Raw genomic sequence first — 13659 nt, forward strand, 5'->3', positions numbered from 1 at the left:
AAGACCCTTTAACATTTCTCTTAGGGTTGTTTTAGTACTGATGAACTCTTAGTTTTTGCTTGCTTGAGAAGTTCTTTATCTCTCCTTCAGTTTTGAATGATAACCTTGCTGGGTAGAGTATCTTAGCTTGTAGGTTTTTCCCTTTCAGCACTTTAAATGTATCGTGTCCTTCTGTCCTGCATAGTTTCTGCAGAAAAATCAACTGATAGCCTTAAGGGGGTCCCTGGTATGTGACTCTTTGTTTTTCTCTTGCTGCCTTTAGAATTCTCTCTTTAACTTTTGCATTTTAATTATGATATATTTTGGTGTGGCTCTCTTTGGGTCCATCTTGTTTGGGACTCTGTGTGCTTTCTGTACCTGGATATCTGTTTCCTTCTTCAGGTTCAGGAAATTTTCAGCCATAATTTCATCAGATACATTTTTGACCCCTTTATTTCTCTTCTCCTTCTGGGACCCCTATAATGAGAATGTTAGAATGCTTCATATTGTCCCATAGGTTCCTTAAACTGTTGTCTTTTCTTTTTTTCTTTTTCATGCCACAGGGCTTGCAGGATCTTAGTTCCTTGACCAGGAATCGAACCCAGGCCCACAGCAGTGAAAGCACTGAGTCCTAACCACTGGACTGCCAGGGAATCCCGAAACTGTCCTCATTTTTTTTAAAGTTTAATTTAATTTATTTATTTTTTATTTTTGGCTGCGTTGGGTCTTTGTTGAATGGATGGCAGATCTAAAAACACCCCAAAAATGTTTTCCAACAATGTGGAGAATTTTAGTTTTACACAGTGTAGGTACTAGATGATATTATTTTTAATTTTCTTGGGTGTTATAACTGTATTGTGATTTTTAGTAAGACAATGTCTTTATCGTTAGCAGATGCAGATCAAGTATTTAAAGATCAAAAATCAAGTCTCTGTTTTCAACTTACTCAAATAGTTCACCATAAATTTATTTATCTGGGGAGAGAACATGCAAAATGTTAAAAATGGGTGAATCTACTGTCATGGGGATTCACTCTACTATTTTTTGTTTGGTTAGTTTAAGATTTTTTGAAAGAAAAATGTGGGAGGTGGGGTGTGAGGGAAACAGTCCAAACATCCTGTTAATGGCAAATTCAATTAATCTAGTGTTAGTGTAATAAATCTTCTATCCTTTCTTCTTGGGGGACTGTTTTGAAGCTTGGTGGGGATGTATAAGTCTCAGAAGACCAGATGACGAAAACCAAGTATTCTTGCCTTTCGTCAGAAGAAAGACTTGTGGTCTACACACGTTTTTACTTACATATAGATATATGTATGCCCAGGACACTCAAGTATCTTCTCTTTCTACCGAAAGTGTCAAAAGTAAATAAAGGGCAAAGCTCAATTCTCAGATGAAACCTTCTTTTGCATATAAAAGGTAATAAAGGACCCCTTGAACCATCTTTCCAGCAGTGCTCACCAGAATACGGGGGAATCGCCAGATGCATGAGGACATGAGGGCACGGAGCCGGAGTCAACGTGACTCCAACAGCAGAAATTCTTTTCCTTACAGAGAAAAATGAACAAACTTGGCTCTGAAGACTTCTGAACAGAGGTAGAGAATGGGTGGAAAGACCTGGTGGACACTCTCTGGATGCATCTCCCAACTTGGTTCAGCTGATCACAGGAGTGATCTCTAGGTCACAGCTGGACCTGGAGGACCTGCGGCCCCAGCACACGCGAGCAGAGCGGGCCAGGCCGCCCCCAGGAGGCCCCTGAAGCCTCCTGGGACAAACTCGTCCTTGGACACCCTCATCCAGCCCAGGACCCTCTCGTTCACGCGGGCCTCACCAAGCCGGGATGGGACTGACCCCCACGAAAGTGGAATCTCTCTGGGAGACGCAGACTCGGTGCTGGAAAGACCGACTGAACCGCTTGCGTCACTTCCATTCCCTGCCTCGGAGAGGAGGGGCAGGGCTTCGGGCATCAGCCAGGTTAGACCACTTCACACAAGTTGTACATAGTTCCCTCCGGAGTGGATGCGGATGGGCCTTTGGCTCGGCTAAGCATGGCAGCTGGGGACAGGATCAGGCCAAAGGGACGAGGTAGAGGCTAGAAACAGGCTTGTAGCCAGGGCTACGGGCCGAAGACCCTGCCCACACCCAGGGGTGGGGCTGCGGGACCAGGCCCAGGGCGGGGTTTAGAGGCTGGAAGGGCAAGACTGGGGTTGAGGGTCTACCCCATAGGATGCTTTCCCACCACCTGTCCAGTTTCCTAGACCCTTTATAGGGATTCTCCAATATTGAAAAGCCTGCTCATCCTTGAAGTGGTGGTCCATTCAGTCAATTCTGTTTTTAGGCCTTTGTTTCCCCTGATTGCTTTTTATTTATATGGACACCATGCTAAGGTCTAATAGTGGATTCCTTTGCGATTTCAATGTACAGATATATTCTGTAAATTTGAAAAATTGTTTTCTCTTCAGATACATACTTCTGAGTTTGTTTTTCATATCTAACAAGACAGGCTAGGACTTCCCCTACTATGTTAAAATAGCGCTGATACCAGACATTTTTCACCTGCTCAGGAATGGTACTAAAGTTTCTCTGATAATCTTGTTTATTGTGTCAGTGAGTGGCCTTTGAGAGTTAATAAAAATTTAAAAAATCCTCATTTACTAACACATTTTATGAGGCGTGTTCCCATACATTATTAAAAGTGTTTACATCTATCAAATGGTTATTCTGCTACATTAAATTTTCATCTTTTGCTGTAAAATTTTTTATGTAACTAAAGAATTCTTCAGTTACATAAACAAATTTTTTTAAAAATAATTTCTGGCTTTTCTACCTTGCTTTAAAAAGTCTCCTCAAATTCTTGATCGTGTACAAATTTCCTAAATTTCTTCTGAAATGTACTGCTTTAAAAACATTTAAATATATAATTTTCATGGAATGTATTTTTCTCTGTGGACTGGGGTAGATCCAATATATTTTCCTCCAGAAATACGAAAAAAATTTTTAGTACCACTTATTGAAGAACTGTCTTTGCCTGCCTGATTTGAAATCCCTAGTTTATTAAACAACAAATTCTTACATATATACCTGAATCAAGTCCCAGATTATTCTGTGCCAGTAAGATATTTACTAATGCCAATATCACTATATTTCCTTTTGATGACAATAATTTAAGTTTTAATACTAGCAGTAAAAATATAATGGTAGCTAATGTTTTTGCATGTTATTGCTCTAGGTGTTTCATACATTAAAGTTCTTAAATGTAACTACTCAATGATATGAGCACTATCATAATTTTCTCTTTTGTTTTGGGGAACAGCTTTATTGAAATATAATTCCTATACCATACAGTTCACCCATGTACAACTGTTTATCAGGTTTTCTTATGTTTTATTTCTTTCCTTATTTTTTTTTTTTTTTTTTTTTGTCATGCCAAGAGGCATGTGGGATCTTAGTTCCCCAACCAAGGATCGAACCCCTGCCCACTGCATTAGAAGCAAAGAATCTTAACCATTGGACCACCAGGTAAGTCCCTGTTTTTATGTCTATTAATCTGTTCCTTATATTTCTTTCTTGTTCATGTATTTGGTGTGTTTTAATCCTACGTAAAGGTCAACTTTTCTGGGTTTAAAATAAATTGCAGTCTTTAATAAATCAAAATCATAACACCAGCCTAACTAGTAATCTAAAAAATGGTATTTAATGATGACAGACGTGGAAAGTTCCACTCTTCATTATGCATGAACCAAATTCACTCTCACAATAACACCACAGATGAGAAGCCTGAAACCTGTAATCATGGCATAAGTCTATGTTGTCTGACATTAGGGTCTGTTTTCTTGTGTGTGTGTGTGTGTTTGTTTTTGCTGCGGCATGTGGGATCTTAGTTCCCCAACCAGGGATCGAACCCGTGCCACCTGCAATGGAAGTGCAGAGCCTTAACCACTGGACCATCAGGGAAGCCCCAGGATCTGCTTTCTTATGGAGAGTTTTTGCATGTCATGGGCAGCACTATATATATATATTTTTTTTTGGAGTATAATTGTTTTACAATGTTGTGTTAGTTTCTGCTATACAACAACTTGAATCAGTTATATATACACATATATCCCCTCCCTCTTGAGCCTCTCTCCCCCCATGCCTCCCACACCTCCAGGTCATCACAGATCACCAAGCTGAGCTCCCTGTGCTATATATAGCAGCTTCCCACTAGCCATCTGTTTTACACATTGTAGTGTATATATGTCAATGCTACTTTCTCAATTTGTCCCACCCTCTCCTTCCCACCCTGTGTCCACAAGTCCGTTCTCTACATGTGCGTTTCTATTCCTGCCCTGCAAATAGGTTCATCAGTACCATTTTTCTTTTTTTAAAAATTAATTAATTTATTTTTGGCTGCATTGGGTCTTTATTGCCGCACACCGGCTTTCTCTAGTTGCGGCGAGTGGGGGCTACTCTTCATTGCAATGCGCAGGCTTCTTATTGCGGTGGCTTCTCTTGTTGCAGAGCATGGGCTCTAGGTGTGCGGGCTTCAGTAGTTGTGGCATGCGGGCTCAGTAGTTGTGGTGCACCGGCTTAGTTGCTCCACGGCATGTGGAATCTTTCCGGACCAGGGCTTGAACCCGTGTCCCCTGCATTATTTATTTATTTGGCTGCGCTGGGTCTTAGTTGCGGGATGTGGGATCTTTAGTTGTGGCATGTGGGATCTAGTTCCCTGACCAGGGATTGAACCCGGGCCCCCTGCATTGGAGTGTAGCATCTTAGCCACTGGACCACCAGGGAAGTCCCTAAAACAGATGTTTTAAATCAGCTAGCAAATGAAAACTCAGATTTTAAAAGGCCTAGATTTTAAAATTACTACTAAATTCAGACCCTGAACTGAGGGATGTATTGGGTAAAAAAATGAAAAGAAAAAAACCAAACCACTCAGCCAGCATTTCACAGAAGAAAAACTGAATAAACATCTAACACAAACTAGAATTTTAAAATGCACATATGCAGTATCAGTCCTGTAGGTTTCCTGAACAGGGAGGTTAGTAGCCTCACAAGTACAGCTGCCTCAGCCATTCAAAAACAGGAATGTCCCAATCCCCAGGGAATCACAGACCACCCATTATGTGTCAAGTGGCCAAGCAGTCAGGAGGGAGAAAAGGCAGGAGGAAGACAGCTACCTGTGAGAGCGGCAGGTCTGGGTGAAGAGTGAAGAGAGGACCCGAGCTGCACTGACTGCAGGGACCCAGAAAGACCAGGGGACAAAGCCAATGGGGAACTCAAAGGATGGCACCGCCTGGGGCTGAGGGAGACAGCCAGCTCCAAAGTCATCTGGGATAGAAAAGGCCAACAGGAAGCCTTCATGACCCAGGAAAGCTGGGGAACAGTCGCAGCCGTTTCCATCATCATTACTGTTATGTCCACAGTGGGCGATCATGCAGTCTCCACAGCTGTGTCCCCTTATGGTGGTGGCCAATCTTTACCTCACATTAGTGTATTAACTTCACTGTTTCTGACAAATGAATCTATTTGCAAAACAGAAATAGAATCACAGATGTGGAAAACAAACTTATGGTAAGGGAGAAAGGGGGAAGGGATAAATTGGGAGATTGGGATTGACATATACACACTACTATATACAAAATAGATAAGAAACTACTGTATAGCACAGGGAACTCTATTCAATACTCTGTAATGACCTATATGGGAACAGAATCTAAAAAAGAGTAGATATATGCATATGTATAACTGATTCACTTCGCTGTACAGCAGAAACTAACACAAATTGTAAATCAACTAGACTCCAATAAAAATTAATTTTTAAAAAATTTCACTGTTTCAGATGATACCGAGCACCTCCCCACAGGGGTATCCAAGTCCCTGTCAGACTCTGACAGTGGCTCTGCCACTTCTCAGGAGGGACTTGGTTCTTTTTCCCACCTGGGCCTGTTTAGGCTCTTCTAACTGGACTGATTTCTGGGTCTCTGGGTCAGTGTGCTGCTGAGGAGTTGACAGTGGGCATTTATGTATTCACAAGTCTCAGTACACTTTGTGCAAGGGAACATAGATGCCCCTACTCCTCTATTTAGAGGTAATAAAAGGAGCCCTCCCTGATATCAACAAAGGCTTCCATGTTTTGGTTCTTGTAGAAATTAAACATTCCTTAGGAGATACATTGTCACTTTTAAGTCAAACCAAAGAAAGAAGAATTTCTCCTTGGAGAATGTACGTTCTTCCCCCACTACTGCCTACATACACAGAACACTGGCTGAAATATTTCCATTTTCTTATCTTCGTACCTCAAGGGGGCTGAGTTGTTTAGAAAGGGTAAAGTCACTAGAACAATTTGTTTAATGAGGAGCCCTGAGAATTCAACCCTTAAGATGGTAATAATGTCCCCATTGCCCCTTCCCTGTAGTTCTCTGATCCCAGCCTCAGTGAAAACCCAAATGGGTTTCCCTGGGACAAAACGCAGAGAAGAGAAAGCTTCAGTGACCGTGTCCCACTAAAGCCTGGTGGAGTAAGAAGGAAAAGAGGAGAGAGGGTGGGTACTGTGCTTTACCTCTAGAATAGTGAGACTGGGACAGTCCCATAGTTATTTAATCTATGACGGGGAAGTCTGTAGTTTGTGGGTACTTTAGTTTCTACTGAACCCGGTTCTGTTTCTTTCTCTCCTTTTTTTGGAATGTAGACCCTCTCTCCAATGAGTTATTTTCCAGAGATCCTCCACCTCTTCTCCAATCTTTCCCACAATTGTAGGCTCCTCTTAGATATCCTGTGTCCAATGATTTATTCATTAACTACTCACTGGAGATTTATTATGCACAGGTATTATCAATTTTGTTCCTCATGTGCTTGGATTTTTCTATTAGGTTCCCTTTTTCTGCTGGCAGATTTGACTTCCTGATAGGACCTGATATCTCCCTATTAATGTTGTTGTTTCACCACAGTATCATCTAAGAACAATGTAATTATTACTGACATTCGGTATTCAGGCTAATTTCACTTTGTTTTTACCATTCTCTTTAAATCGTTAAGAGAATATCCAGTGATTGAATTTGGAGTAGACTACCTTGTCCTCTTCATGAATTTAAAGCAATTATTTAGTGTTTTAATGTAGAATATCCTGTTGGCTGCAGTTTTAAAATACCTGTTTTTTATTGAGTTAAGACATTGTTCTAAGTTTCCTTATTTAGCGAGAGGCTCTGTCCTGGCTCTTAACCACAGTAATGGCTGTTACATTTTCTCAAATGTATTTTCTACTGTAATTATGGTTACGATTCCTCTTCACTAGCCTATTTTTGAGATGAATTATGACAGCAAATATCCTATAACTAACCAGATATCCATTCCTAGAGTAGGAGTTACTTGTTCATGATATATTATTCTTTTAAAATGTATATGAATGCACTTTGTTTAATTTTACTATTCTATTTTGTGCCTCTCTTCAGGCATGATGAACTTGGAAGTTTCTTTCTTTGTGTTACAACGATGCTTTTGGTCTCAGTCTTTATTACATACCTAACATTTGCATGTGTTCAGCACCTACTATGTTCCAGGCACCATGTAAGTCCCCGGAAAGACGATGAGCAAAAACGGTCACAACCTCTGTCTCACCTGCAAATAAACATAAAATTACCAACATGAGAGGCACATCAAGAACAGTACAGGATGCTCGACTTGTGAGCCTTATACTCTGTCCTTCTGACCCTCACTCTGTTCTCCATGTCACTGGCCTCTCACATCCCTTCCATTACCAAGCTCACCAACCCCAAAGCAAACGGTGAATTCTGTTCTCTCAGCCCAAAATGCTTGCCCTTTCCTTATTTCCTCTGGTTAACAATTACCCATCCTTCCTCTCGTAGCTCAATATTCTCATTTCAGAGAGGCATTTTCTATACACCTTCCCAGACTAAATTGATGCCCAGTTATTTTTTTCTCTTAATTAAATGCATTCTTGGCAGCTCCTCACCTGAGCCTGCTCGCTTCCCCTCCTGCGAGTGTACTATCGCTTAATAAATCTTCACTTTGCTTATATAAAAGAATATTAATTGCATTCTCTAGGCATAATAATACTGAGCTTTTTCCTATCATGGAGAATGTAAACATTTATATTCATCTTAAATTTGCCTTTTATCTTTTTAAGGATGATTTGTTTGATTTATTTTATAGAAGCTTTGAATATTTTTAATCAAATCTATCAGTCATTCCTTTTACAATTAACTGTGCTGATTTTTAATACAACACATTTCCACTCAGCATTATATATGAGCTCACACTCTCACATGGGCATTGCATTTTATTTTATGGTCTTGTGATTTTGTTTACCCCTCTTATGTGTGTAGTTCACATACTTTTCCCTCTTCTTGGAAGAATCCACCTGGCAGACGGTATCTGAGAGAGGGAGCCAAAGGGATCGTCATTAACTAGAAGTACTGCACTGCGGTCCAAAGAGCTAACAGAGCTGGTGTGTTTATAATGATCAGAATTCCATCTTTGTTGGCTGCCCCTGTTTAAGTGTAATAATGATCAATGATAGTCACACAAGACAGATTTATTGTTAAGAAGCTCACATTTATCAAGTGTCTGCTGTATGTCACAAGAACCACACTAGAAAAATTACATGCAACATCTCATTTAATTCACTCATCAGTCTTATAATGCAGGAAATATTTATAACTCCCATTGTAGAAGCAAGGCATCTGCGGCTAAGAGAGATTAAATAACTTTGTCAACGTCACACAGACCTTGGTGGATCAAAATTCTACTCTAGGAATTCTAACTCAAGATCCCATTTTCTAAGTGACATCTCTGTATCATACTGTGGGAGAGTTACGTATCAAAAATAATTGTCATAAAAGTAATAGATTAGTAATAATAATAGCTATCAGTTACTGGGATCCTACTGTGCACAAAGGCATTTTTAATCTTCACAAGGAAGTTAACAGCAGTAACCATACTTTTAGAAATAAAAAATAAGGCACTTAAGACACTTGAGAGTTAAAGTATCCCAACAATAGGGAGCATCAGGTCATAGAACTGTTTGTCTGAGTTGAGAATCCATGTCTCAGTAACTATTACTGAGTTACTAGAGTGAAGGAAGTATGGAGAATAAAAAGAAAAGACATTAAATGTCTTCAGTCATTTTACAAGGGTCATGTCATAGATGAAATTGAATTATATCCATAGCTTCATACAGAATTATAACCAGTGAGTAAACAAGTTGTTTCTACTGTATAGCACAGGGAACTAAATTCAATATCCTGAGATCAATCATAATGGAAAAGAATATTTTAAAAAATTTATAGGGAATTCCCTGGTGGTCCAGTGGTTGGAACATCACAGTTTCACTGCTGTGGGCCCAGGTTCGATCCCTGATTGAGGAACTAGGATCCCAAAGTCTGCATGGTGTCGGGAACCAGCTGCAAGCTGACACAGTTCTTGCAGCTTAAAGCATGGCAAAGTCCTGCTTAATTCCTGACAGGACCTGAAAGTTATTAGAGAAGATATGAGTCTTGGCCCGTGAGGTTGCTTGCGGTTTCTCTACCTATAGTTTGTCCTTGGCATGCTTCGGTAGTCACAGTCTGTTCTCACGCATGTTTATATCCTGGTTCGCAGAATGTTTTGTACTATAACTTCAACATTAAGGAGATACTGTCTGATGATTCTGTCTGGTGATTTTAACAAAAACATGTATTATCTACTGCAATATATAAAAAGAGGTTTGGTAGGAAATAAAGTGTGTGTGTGCTTGTACACCACCCTCCTGACCCCGTCTCTTCTTAATCCCCTCACCTGCTGTCAGGACTTGTTCCTCAGTCTTACAGCGACTGACAGCATGGGGCAGCCAAAAAAAAAAAAAAAAAAAAAATGTATATACATATATATATATGTATGTATAACTGAATCACTTGGCTGTACAGCAGAAATTAACACAGTACTGTATATCAACTATACTCCAATAACAAAAAAATATTAGAACCAGTGAGTAGGAGATAAAAATATTTTTTCTGCTAAATAAATACATGTAAAATGGAAATGGTCTACCATTTGGCTGAGTGAATCACTGTCATTGGAAGGACTAATAGAAGGTGAAGGATATCGACCTAAAGGTGGAATCGTAAGTGATGACTAGCTGAGGTGCCGTTTGGCTGTTCACTGAACGTTGCTTTTGCCTCCTTCCCCAGCAGACGCACCATCCACATGGGAGCAGGAAACCACACGGGAGTATCACAGTTCCTCCTCCTGGGCCTCTCGGATGATCCTGAGCTGCAGCCCCTCCTCTTTGGACTGTTCCTGTCCATGTACCTGGTCACTGTGCTGGGGAATCTGCTCATCATCCTGGCCGTCAGCTCGGACTCCCACCTCCACACCCCCATGTACTTCTTCCTCGCCAACCTCTCCTTTGTTGACATCTGTTTCGTCTCCACCACTGTCCCAAAGGTGCTGGTGAACATCCAGGCACAGAGCAAGGACATCTCCTACACAGGATGCTTCACTCAGGTGTATTTTTTTAAATGATTTTTGCTGGAATGGATGGTTTTCTTCAGACTGTGATGGCCTATGACCGGTTTGTGGCCATCTGCCATCCCCTGCACTACATGGTCATCATGAACCCACGCTTCTGTGGCCTCCTGGTTCTGATGTGTTGGTTCATCATTTTCTGGGTTGCCCTGGTTCATATTCTGTTGAGGCGGCTGATCTTCTGTACTGGCACTGAAATTCCACATTTCTTGTGTGAACTGACTCAGATTCTCAAGGTGGCCTGCTCTGACACCCTCATCAATAACATCTTCTTGTTTGTGGCCACTGCCCTGCTGGGTGTGTTTCCCCTCACTGGAATCCTCTTCTCTTACTCTCGAATTGTCTCCTCTTTAATGAGAATCTCCTCTGCAGCGGGAAAATATAAAGCATTTTCCACCTGTGGGTCTCACCTCTGTGTGGTCTCCTTGTTCTATGAGACAAGCCTGGGGATCTATCTCAGTACCGATATGACTCATTCTTCCCAGAGAAGCTCCTTTGCCTCTGTAATGTACACTGTGGTCACCCTCATGCTGAACCCCTTCATCTACTGCCTGAGGAACAAGGATGTATGCGAAAGGGGCCCTGGGACGGCTCCTCAGCCGAGGTGCCCCTTGTCTGTGATGGGTCACTGGCCTCAGAACTAAGTGGACATTGTGAGGCTCAAAAACAAATGTTGTGAATTTAAATATGTTGGTTCTTTTTTTGACCCTGAAAGACATGCTTCATTTCTTCTATTCTCAAAGCACCTATAACTTTGCTTTTATTTATTTTTGTATTAGTTTCTCTTCAACACCCTCCTCAGTAATTCCTTTTTAACTTTTGTTTCCTATTTGCAGACCATACATTTCTATCTTGGGCCAGCTTTCTTACAGCCATTCCAGTGATTTCCGACATTAGATTTGTAGCATTTATATCAAATGTGGCATGGTTTCCCCCTAAAATTATCCTCTCAAATGTTGATGTTCTTCACCTTAATTTGGTTGTGTTTGTCTTTCTCTGGAAAAAAATGGAATGAAAATCACACAATACTCATGACCAAACTGCTTCATATATCAAGTCTGTTCTTATTGTATTATGTGTATATTTTATGTAATCTTGACAACATTTTTAAAGGTATTTTCTCTCATTTACCCCATTTTTAAAAGAGAATGAGAATGGGATGGACGCTAACCTGGAAACCTGACATTGAGCCCATGTTGCTAACTTTGCTATCACAGTTTTCCTGAAAACAGTGACGTGATTTTCAACTTTAAGAGTGGGAATTTTTTTTAATTGAACTTTTATTTTATATTAAAGTTGATTTACATTGTTATGTTAGTTTCAGATGTATAGCACTGATTCAGTTATACATATACATATATCCATTCTTTTTCAGATTCTTTTCCCATATAGGTTATTACAAAATATTGAGTAGAGTTCCCTATGCTATACAAGAGGTCCTTGTTGATTATATATATAGTACTGTGAATATGTAAATCCCAAACTCCTAGTTTATCAATCCCCCATCTTTCCACTTTGTTTGGTAACCATAAATTTGTTTTTGAAGTCTGTGAATCTTTTTCTGTTTTGTAAATAAGTTCATTTGTATCATTTTTTAAGATTCCACATATAAGTGATATCATATGATACTGTCTTCCTCTGTCTGACTCACTTCACTCAGTATGACAATCTCTAGGCCCATCCATGTTGCTGTAAATATCATTATCTCATTCTTTTTTAATGGCTGAGTAATATTCCATTGTATATATGTACCACATATTCTTTATCCATTCCTCTGTTGATGGACATTTAGGTGGGAATGTTTTGACAGATAGTTTGTTCAGGTGATTCATAGTAATATATTGCATCAGATAACTCTGTTATATTGTTTCATTCTTTGCCTGCCTTCTTCTTCCCTTCCTCTTTCCTTTCCTTGTTTTATTGGACATTTATTTCCCATCATGGCAGTTTGAAGATACACCAAAGATCCTAAAACATCTAGTAATGAATACAACAGAATAAACCTTGTTTTGTAATGTGGTTTATTTTGGGGGAAGGGATGTCTCTGGAGGTGACAGCAGGAATGATAGTTACACATTTCTGAAATGTATTCAGAACTTAGTCCACTTTTTGAGAAGAATATTGATAGAACTGAGTCTGCAGTGAAGGATGGCATGGTAGAAGTGGTCAGTATTTCTCCTACATTCCCTGGGATCCCTTCACATCCCCACTGCACACCAGCCTGACTGCCACTGTCACCACCAGGTGGAACCTACTTTTCCCAACGCATGATGGTAGACGTGACATAGAATTATGCCCTACCAGGGACAGTTCTTGATGGACAGGTGTGGGGTGTACCATCTTCTTCACCCCTCAGCTGGAATAATTCTGAAGTTTGGATTTTGTGCCATTTTCCAGAATTTCCCTACAGGATGGAAACTCTGCTCACTCCTGCGGGAGCTGACTTAAGGTAAACTTTACTGGATGTGTTTTCTTCCCTGTATCACTTCTCCTCTCTCCAACCCACATACCATGGTCCTTGCTCCTTCCAATAAAGTACTTGCACGTGAATCCTTGGATCTGCTTCTGGGGAACCAAAGCATCTGCTTCTGGGGAACCAAAGCTGAGACAGGTGATAAAGACTGTGTGAAGAGTATCCAAACAATACCATGAATGGAACTAAGGACTTTGGGGGCAAAAACAACAAAAACAAAATAAAACAAGTATCGGGTATGTACTAAGATCTTCAAAAGTACTGGAAAATCATAATTTTTTAGTGAGGAAAAACATATTCAGTGTAGCTTTAATTCAATTTGACTCTACTAAGTTTAATCCATAGTGTATTTATTGCCTACTTCATACAAACTCAACTGGGGACCAAAGAGGTAAACATGACTGAAATACAGAGTGGTAACCATAATAATATTGGTGTGTAATAAGGCATGCTGAAAACAAAGGTAAAACTTTTCAAATCACCTTGATTAAGTCCAGAAAAAAAAATTTTTTAAATTTATTTAACAGATTTATTGCAGGATCATTTATATACCATTCATTCAGCCATTGAAAGCGTTAAGTTCAATAGTTTTGGTAAATTTATAGAGTTATGCAACCATCACCACAATCCACAGACCATTTCTATCACCCTAGAAAGTTCCCTCATGCCCATTTGCAGGTATTATCAACTGCCACCTCAG

The 13659-nt window shown here is 40.1% G+C and overlaps 1 pseudogene; it reads left to right on the plus strand.

The window, feature by feature from the left end:
• The first annotated feature begins 3466 nt into the window (after window positions 1-3466).
• LOC137760098 (olfactory receptor 7D4-like) lies at window positions 3467-11187 on the plus strand (annotated as a pseudogene).
• The last annotated feature ends 2472 nt before the right edge of the window (window positions 11188-13659 follow it).

Source organism: Eschrichtius robustus, chromosome 2 (assembly GCF_028021215.1).
Source record: "Eschrichtius robustus isolate mEscRob2 chromosome 2, mEscRob2.pri, whole genome shotgun sequence".
Classification (NCBI taxonomy): domain Eukaryota; kingdom Metazoa; phylum Chordata; class Mammalia; order Artiodactyla; family Eschrichtiidae; genus Eschrichtius; species Eschrichtius robustus.